Source organism: Rhincodon typus, chromosome 14, assembly GCF_021869965.1.
Source record: "Rhincodon typus isolate 14 chromosome 14, sRhiTyp1.1, whole genome shotgun sequence".
Taxonomy (NCBI): domain Eukaryota; kingdom Metazoa; phylum Chordata; class Chondrichthyes; order Orectolobiformes; family Rhincodontidae; genus Rhincodon; species Rhincodon typus.
The window spans coordinates 23,960,560-23,969,335 of NC_063345.1; positions in this window are offsets into that span (position 1 = coordinate 23,960,560).

An 8,776-nucleotide genomic window follows, 5' to 3' on the forward strand; every position below is an offset into this window, starting at 1 on the left:
GGAGGGGGAGTTGAAATGGTTCGCGACTGGGAGGTGCAGTTGTTTATTGCGAACCGAGCGTAGGTGTTCTGCAAAGCGGTCCCCGAGCCTCCGCTTGGTTTCCCCGATGTAGAGGAAGCCACACCGGGTACAGCGGATGCAGTATACCACATTGGCAGATGTGCAGGTGAACATCTGCTTGATGTGGAAAGTCTTCTTGGGGCCTGGGATGGGGGTGAGGGAGGAGGTATGGGGGCAGGTGTAGCACTTCCTGTGGTTGCAGGGAAAAGTGGCGGGTGTGGTGGAGCTGGAGGGGAGTGTGGAGCAGACAAGGGAGTCACGGAGAGAGTTGTCCCTCCGGAAAGCAGATAAGGGTGGGGAGGGAAAGATGTCTTTGGCGGTGGGGTCGGATTGCAGATGGCAGAAGTGTCGGAGGATGATGCGTTGGATCCGGAGGTTGGTGGGGTGGTACGTGAGGACGAGGGGGATTCTTTTTTGGTTCTTATTGCGTGGACGGGGTGTGAGGGATGAGGTGCGGGAGATGTGGGAGACACGGTTGAGGGCGTTCTCGACCACCGAGGAGGGGAAGTTACAGTCCTTGAAAAACGAGGACAACTGAGATGTACGGGAGTGGAATGCCTCATCCTGGGAGCAGATGCGGCGGAGGCGAAGGAATTGGGAATAGGGGATAGCATTTTTGCAGGAAGGTGGGTGGGAGGAGGAGTATTCTAGGTAGCTGTGGGAGTCGGTGAGCTTGAAATGAATATCGGTTTCTAGGTGGTTGCCCGATATGGAGACAGAGAGGTCCAGGAAGGGGAGAGAGGTGTTAGAGATGGTCCAGGTAAACTTAAGGTTGGGGTGGAAGGTGTTAGTGAAGTGGATGAACTGTTCGAGCTCCTCGTGGGAGCACGAGGCGGCGCCGATACAGTCATCAATGTAATGGAGGAAGAGGTGGGGTTTAGGGCCGGTGTAGGTATGGAAGAGGGATTGTTCCACGTAACCTACAAAGAGGCAGGCATAGCTTGGGCCTATGCGGGTACCCATGGCTACCTCCTTTGTCTGTAGGAAGTGGGAGGAATTGAAAGAGAAGTTGTTGAGTGTGAGGACGAGTTCGGCTGAGCGGATGAGGGTATCAGTGGAGGGGGACTGGTCGGGCCTCAATGCTGTTGGTTCAAATCCCACTAAGACAAATGGTGAAATTTGTATTCATTAAAATCTGGAAGATGATTGAGTACATAAGTAAAGATGTGTTGCTGCATTTGTAATAGAGCCTTGGTGAGCTGTCACCCAAAGTATTGTGTATAGTTTTGGTGTCCTAAGGAAGAGTATACTTCCTATAGAGGTAGTACAATGTATTTCTAATTTGGAGAGAGGAACTAATCCCTGGAATGTCAGGATTATTTTAAGAGAAAAGATTGAGGAAACTGGACCTGTATTTTTTTAGACTTTCAAAGGATGAACAGGGTGTGACAGGATGGGTGTGGATAAGATGTTCCCCTTTCTCCTGAATCCAGCACTAGGGTCACAGGCTGGATTTTACTTACCCCTGTCGGGTGTGTTTTCAATTGATGGGGGGTGAATTTATATGGAATGGTTGCCTAGCCCACTATCTTTCCAGTGCCACTAAATTCACCCCATAACACAGAGGTGAATAGGAATATGGTTGAAAACAAGTGAGGCACCTGTTTTATATTTGCTAACTGCACAGTGTTAATGCGAATGAAATAGATTGTAAATATTTAAAATGTCAAAATATCTTTTTAGTTGCACTTGTTTTTGTTTGTTTGATAGGTTTCTGATTTAAATTGTTCTGGAAAGAGACAAAAGATATTTTCCAGCTTGTCTAAGAGCCCACATAGCATATTTGAGAATATCCAGCATCGAATCACTACTGAAAATGAAAATTGCAAAAGGGAAAAAGAGAGAGAGCATAATTTTTTATGATGTGAATGCTACTATGATTGCTGTGATATATATATCAGACAGCCTGTGCTCCCCAGGCATTTCACTATATGCTGATCTTAAAATTACATTAATTAATGTTTAATTAAACATTATTCATGATCCTCATGAAGGAAAGAGAGGACTTCTGTATCTGAAGTTAAGCAACTTTCCAATTATCTGATAGATTCAATTTATGGATCAAGTTTACAATTTCACCACCTGCCTCCATCCCTGTGATTGGACACCGCATCCAACCCTTCCTCCTTCCCTCCTCTGATTCTTGTGATGCCCCCACTGACGAGGCTTCTGATCTTTCTGGAACCTGGCCTCTCATCTATAGCCTTTGACCTCTCCTCTGGCTTCTGATTTTCACTCTGGATCCAACCTTCCCTTTGCTCCAGCTCCTGATTTTCTTTATGGATTCATCTTCCACTCTTCTCCTTTACTGTGTCTTGGATCCATTTCTCCCTACACTTTTCTCACCTGCTGCCAGCCTTGCAGTGGACTGCGCACTGGCAGAGACCTGGAATACAGCACACAAGCCATGTCCTCCACTTTGTCAAGCCTCATGAATACACAGATGAAAAAATAGCTGCAAGGTAATCTAAACCTGATTGGCTGTTCTGAAAAATAATCATATTGGATTTGAAATGTTAACTTTGGCCCTCTCCCCGAAGATGCTGCCAGATCTGCTGAGTTTCTCCAGCACTTTCTATTTGCATTTCAGATCTTCAGCATCTGTCATACTTTGCCTAAAACAAGACCTGATTAGGCCATGATGTGATTAATTTTAAAGAGCTCTGGGCACTGCTGCTGCTCGTGCAGTTGCATTAATGACTCTACATTACTCACATTTCTGCTGGACCTCAGATTGGAGAAATTGTGACTGTTCCCCTTGTAGAAGAGAATATTGTGAGGAAATTTGCTGTGCCTCTGCTACTCTTGCCAGGTATTCTGCTGTTATGCTATGCCATGCTTGTCTGTCATGTACCGTCCTCACATATCCACTGTATCTATCTATAACCAGATGTCCATCATCTGCTACACCAAGGCTGACCTCAGTTTTGCTGCCTTCCATTTTTTTCTGCCAGAAAGGATCTCTGTGGGTTTTCAGCTGTGATTAAATGGCTGAAATACTGACATTTTGGCTGCAGTTTTTGTTCTCGGGTTGTGTGCAGAGGTGGCAAGATTTCCTGCTGTGTGAACCTGAATTAAAAACAGCTGCATGCTCTGTCCATTTTTGCTGTAAGGATATGGGTTGGATTCGAAGCAAGGCCAGGTGATCCAGGATCTGAGGAGACTGCCAGTTACCAAGACGGACTGGGGCTACCTCGGGGGTCTAGTGCTGCATCTAAAAATTAAACCTAAGATGTAGGTATGAAACGTTCTTCCAGCCTATAGTTGTCATGCCTCCCTCATTCCTCTTTAGTCCCATACACTCTCTATATGCAATCCATGCCAACCTATGCCACATAATGTTCTCCACCCATGCCTATGGGCCCTCATAACCTCTGTGTCACTCTATGTCCCTCTACCTGCTCCCAGAACCGCTCATATCCCTAATGCCTATTAAGTGCCCACTTCTACCTATCACTGTTTCACCTTTTATCTATCATGGCAAATCACCTAGCATTTGTAAGTACCCATGCACACAGCAGACCTACTCTTTAAAGTTCAATGTAACAAGTTACACCCTATTGAGAAAATGCCCCTGTCATTAAAAACATTTTGACAGGTCTTGACTGTTTTGATACTTTTTGACAGGTATTGACAAATCCTCATAACAGTTCTGGACAAGATTGATATTTCTTCACCGGTCTTGACACTTAATAGGCTTGACACTTCCTGATAAGTCTTGACATTTGACAGGCCTTGACATTTCCTAACAGGTCTTGACACTTGATAGGTTTGACATTTCTTGACAGACCTTTTTATTCCTTGACGTGTTTGAAACTTCTTGACAAGTCTGGACTCTTCTTGACAGTTTTTTTAAAGCCTTGACCATTGCAAGTAGTTTAAGGATACCTGCCACCCATCTAAGGTCACCTGAAATCTCCCCAATGGATACTTCACTCCCACTTCCAAGGTGTCCTGGGACAATCTCCACAAAGGTACCTCAGTTCTCCAAACAGGTACCCTGACTAGCCAAAAAAAAAGGATCTTAACTAGTCTAACCTCTACACTCTGGGTTTCAGACAGTAGGAATTTCAACATCTAATTTGTCTAGAAGTGTGTTATTATTTAAATAGGCAAATGCTCTTGTGAACTGCACATGCATAAACCACAGTCCTCCCAATCTCGTCCCTGGCTGTGGGACTTAAGTCTTCTGTTATTTTTATCATGACAGAGAGCTTTCTTTCATGATCAAAGTCTGGGCCTTTCTTTTTTAGACATCAAGACATCATTTTTTAAGAGTTATTTTTGCACTTTAAATTTCAAATATCTCTTTGTTATTCTTGTGGTCTTTACATGCATTTTTCAATACACATCTTAGCTTCCATATTTCAAAGTTATCTATTGTCTTTCACACATCTTTTCTTATTTCTCAGGTTTCTAAGGCAGACAGGAAATGGAAAGCTTACCTCATGATAAGTTTTGATTTTCCAGTTAGCACATCTTTCATCTGTACAAAATTACTTCTGGCTGACTGCATCCTTCATCAAACTTCTATATTACACCTGCCATCTTACAGTCATAGTGTCAAAGAGGTCTACACAACAAAAAAAGACCCTCCAGCCCATTGAGTCTGCGTTGGTCAAAAATGAAACCATAACTATTCTAATCTTATTTTCCAGCACTTGACCCATAACCTCTGCAGTGAGTTGCAGAGTCCCACCACCTGCTAAGGGATAAAAAATTCCTCACCTCCCCTCTAAACCTCTTGCTCCTTACCTTCAATCTATGCCCGGATCATTAATTCCTCTATCAAAGGGAAGTTTCTTCACATCTGCTCCATGTCCCTTATAATTTTGTGCATAAAATCATGTCACACCTCAGTTTCCTCTGCTCCAAGGAACATAGAACATAAGAAATAGGAGCACGAGTATGCCATCTGCTCTGCTTTTCAATAAGATCATGGCTGATCTTCTCGTGGACTCAGATCCACCACCACCACATCATCCCCACCCCAGCTCAGCAGAACCCTTAATTCCTTTCTGTTCAAAAATCTATCTACCTTTGTCTTAAAAACATTCAATGAGTTAACCTCAACTGCTTCACTAAGCAGGGAATTTCACAGATTTGCAACCCTTTGGGTGAAGACGTTCCTCCTCAACTCAGTCCTAAATCTGCTCTCCCTTATTTTGAAGCTATGCCCCCTACTTCTAGATTCACCTGCCAGGGGAAACAACCTCCCTGCTTCTGTTTTATCTATTCCCTTCATAATGTTATATGTTTCTATAAAATCCCCCCTCATTCTTCTAAATTCCAATGAGTATGGTCCCATTCAGGAAAACATGCAAACCAATGTCCCTCTCATTCTCGTTGTGTCCCAGGGTCCAACATTCATCATGTATTCCCTTGTGTTGTTTGTCTTGCCCAACTGCAAAGACTATCCTTCTCATGACTGATCTCCCCACCAATTTTCATGTCATCCACGAACTTACTGATCAGCCCTCCTACTTCCAAGTCTAAATCATTTATATGTACCATAAATAGCAAAGGCCACAACACTGATTCCTGCGGAATCCCACTGGACATAGGCTTCCAGTTACAAAAACACCCTTTGACCATCACCCTGTGCTTCCTTTCACTCAGCCAAATCTGGATCCAATTAGGCAAATTTCCTTGGGTGCTGCAGGCTCTTACCTTCACTATCAGTGTCCCATGCAGGACTTTGACAAAATCCTTTCTAACGTCCAAATAGACTATGTCAAATGTATCTTCTGCTATGATATGTCCTAAATGGACAAAGAATCCATTTGCTTCAGTGTAACACTGTCCATTTCACATCGGGGAAACCAAGTGGAGGCTTGGAGACCGACTTACGCTCGGTTTGTGACAAATGACAATACCTCCTAGTCGCGAACCACTTCAACTCCCCCTCCCACTCCTTGGATGACATGTCCATCCTGGGCCTCCTCCAGGGTCACAACGATGCCACCCGAAGGCTGGAGGAACAGCACCTCATATTCCGCCTGGGAACCCTGCAGCCCAATGGTCTCAATGTGGACTTTACAAGCTTCAAAATCTCCCCACCCCCTGACATCATCCCAAGACCAGACCCTCTTGTCCCCCCCTCCTTGACCAGTCCATCTTTTCTCCCACCTATCCACTCCTCCCACCTCACAGACCAACCCCCACCCCCACTTCCTACCTACTAGCCTCATCCCCGCCTCCTTGACCTGTCCATCTTCCCAGCCACCTACCCACCCCTCTCTCCTCACTGACCAACTCCCATCCCAACTCCCTACCTACACTCACCTTTACTGGCTTCATCCCCACCTCCTTGACCTGTCCGTCTTCTCTCCACCTATCTGCTCCTCTATCCTTCTATCATCGCCTCCGCCTCTCTTTATTTATTTCAGAGCCCCCTTCCCCTCCCCCATTTCTGAAGAAGGGTCCAGACCCGAAACGTCAGCTTTCCTGCTCCTCTGATGCTGCCTGGCCTGCTGTGTTCATCTAGCTCCACACCTTGTTATCTCATCCTCACTCTAGTCTTGTTCAATGTATGCCTTCTAACTATCATTGTTTTTGTGTTTTTGGAGTTTGTATTAAATGTATATTTTAAATATTTAGATTTTATTTGACTTACAATATTTTGAATGGTCTCTTCTCAATCTTCAAGTAGTGCTGCACCATTTATACATCACATGTTTGTTATGCTCTTGCCTCTAAATACCCCTGGTGTAGATCTAGTTGTCTGAATACTTATTCCAATCTCGTGCCAATGCACTGAGACAGGAAATTGGAACCATTGATATTATAATTGTGTAGCTGCACCATACTGGAACCAGAATTTGGAACTGGAACTGGAACTTAAATGCCCATCATTGCTGCCACACCCTTTCCACCCCACTCTCCTCTCCACTTCTCACTCGGATCTTTTCTCCCCTTTCTGCTCTATCCTCTGCCCCTCCTGTTATTTCATTCTCTCATTGCTTCATTCTCCTTTCGCCTCACCACTTTGCTTGCTGTTCTGCTGGTGCTGAGTTCTCTGCTATTCTTGCCACCCTTCTTGCTTCTTCTCTTCATGCCCCACTCAGTCCTTCTCTCACTGCACACCTTGCAGCTCTGTTCTGTTCTCTCCTTGCTCTGTTGTTCTCCAGTTTTGATGTTTACAAGGTACAGCCCAGCTCCTTAAGCTAGACTTTGTAATTCCTCCATGAATACCATTTTCTATACATCTAAATATTTTAAAGAGAGGAGAATAGATTAGGTTGGTTATCTGAATGAATTTAGCAGTGCTGTCTTTGAGAATGAACAGGTGTGGGTTCTACAAATTGTTATTGCAAAGTTTCTGCTGAAAGGCAGTGACGTCACAGGCACTGTAACTGTGTGAAGTGGGTGCACCCCCTGGATATGTATTGGCAGCAAACGCAGCCTTTTAAAGTCATGAGAGATCTGAAAAAGTAGTTCTGAAGAAACTGTTCCTATTGATGGATGATTGAAAATCAGAGGGCCTAAATTAAAGGCAATAGATAAAACAATCAATAGCAACAAGAAATTTCTTTCATGCAGCGAAGCAGTTAGGATCTGGAATGTACTGTCTACTACTATGGTGGATGCAGATTCAATTGAGGCTTTCAAAAGGGAATTGGATAATTATCTGGAGGAAACGTTTGCTGGGAAAGAGGGTGAAGGTGAAGGAGTTGGATCACTTCAGAAGGCCAATAATGTGCCTATTTGTGTAAATGCTTTTGGTATGATTCTATGAAGCTGACATAGCTTAGACACTGTGCCGATAGATGAGTGTGTGTGATCGTTAAGCTATTTGGCTCAGATTCCTCAGATTTGCGATTACATACTTGAGGCAGGGTTGGCTTAAGATTTCCATTAACTGGATGAGCTTGATCAGAACAGAAATTTAAAAAGACAAACCTGCCAGCTGCCATTAGTTCCAATGTTGGCAAATAAATTTTCACCTACTCTATTTCCTTTGGGCAGGTAGGGTTAATTTGTACCCTGTATTTGAGCTGGCATCAAGTGCCCACAATTACTAGATAAGCTTTCAGTAATGTATCTCTGACAGGGATGGAAGCAATTGTTAACAGATTTAGATACTTGGACTTACAGTTAATAAACAGGATTTGTGTTATGTTGAAGTAACTATTGTTGAGCATTTTGATTGCCTCACTGTACATCTATGTCTAATAGCTAGAGCATGAAAAACCTGCAAGAAATTTGGTAAGGTGAAGATTATCATCAGAGCTGTAAAGCGTTGTTTGGCTGACTTCTCAAGTAAAGCTGACTAATCCTAAATGAGACTGCTGTTTTGATGGACTGGTGCCATTCATAAATAAAAGTAGGCAAATGTTAATCACATTTCCAAAAGGAGGATATTGCACTCTATAGTGTGATGTCAGTGAGAGGTAGTGTACAGAAATTAGACTGAAAAGGATGGACTGAAAACTAGAAGGGAATTACTTTTTGTGAGTAGTCTGGCATACACTGCCTTGATGATTGGTTACAGAGTGGCAATTACAGAGCACAGAGGAAAGTTATTCTCAGCTGTCTGGATTAGCAATGGTGAACAGCACATAATCTAACTGCATTGTATAGTGTCTTGGTGAGATTTAAATTTGATTACTGCGCACAGTTTTTGTCTCCTTATCTAATGAAGAGGATATTCCACATAGAGGGAGTGCAATAAAGGTTCACCAGTCTAATTCCTGGATGGCAGGATTGCCATATT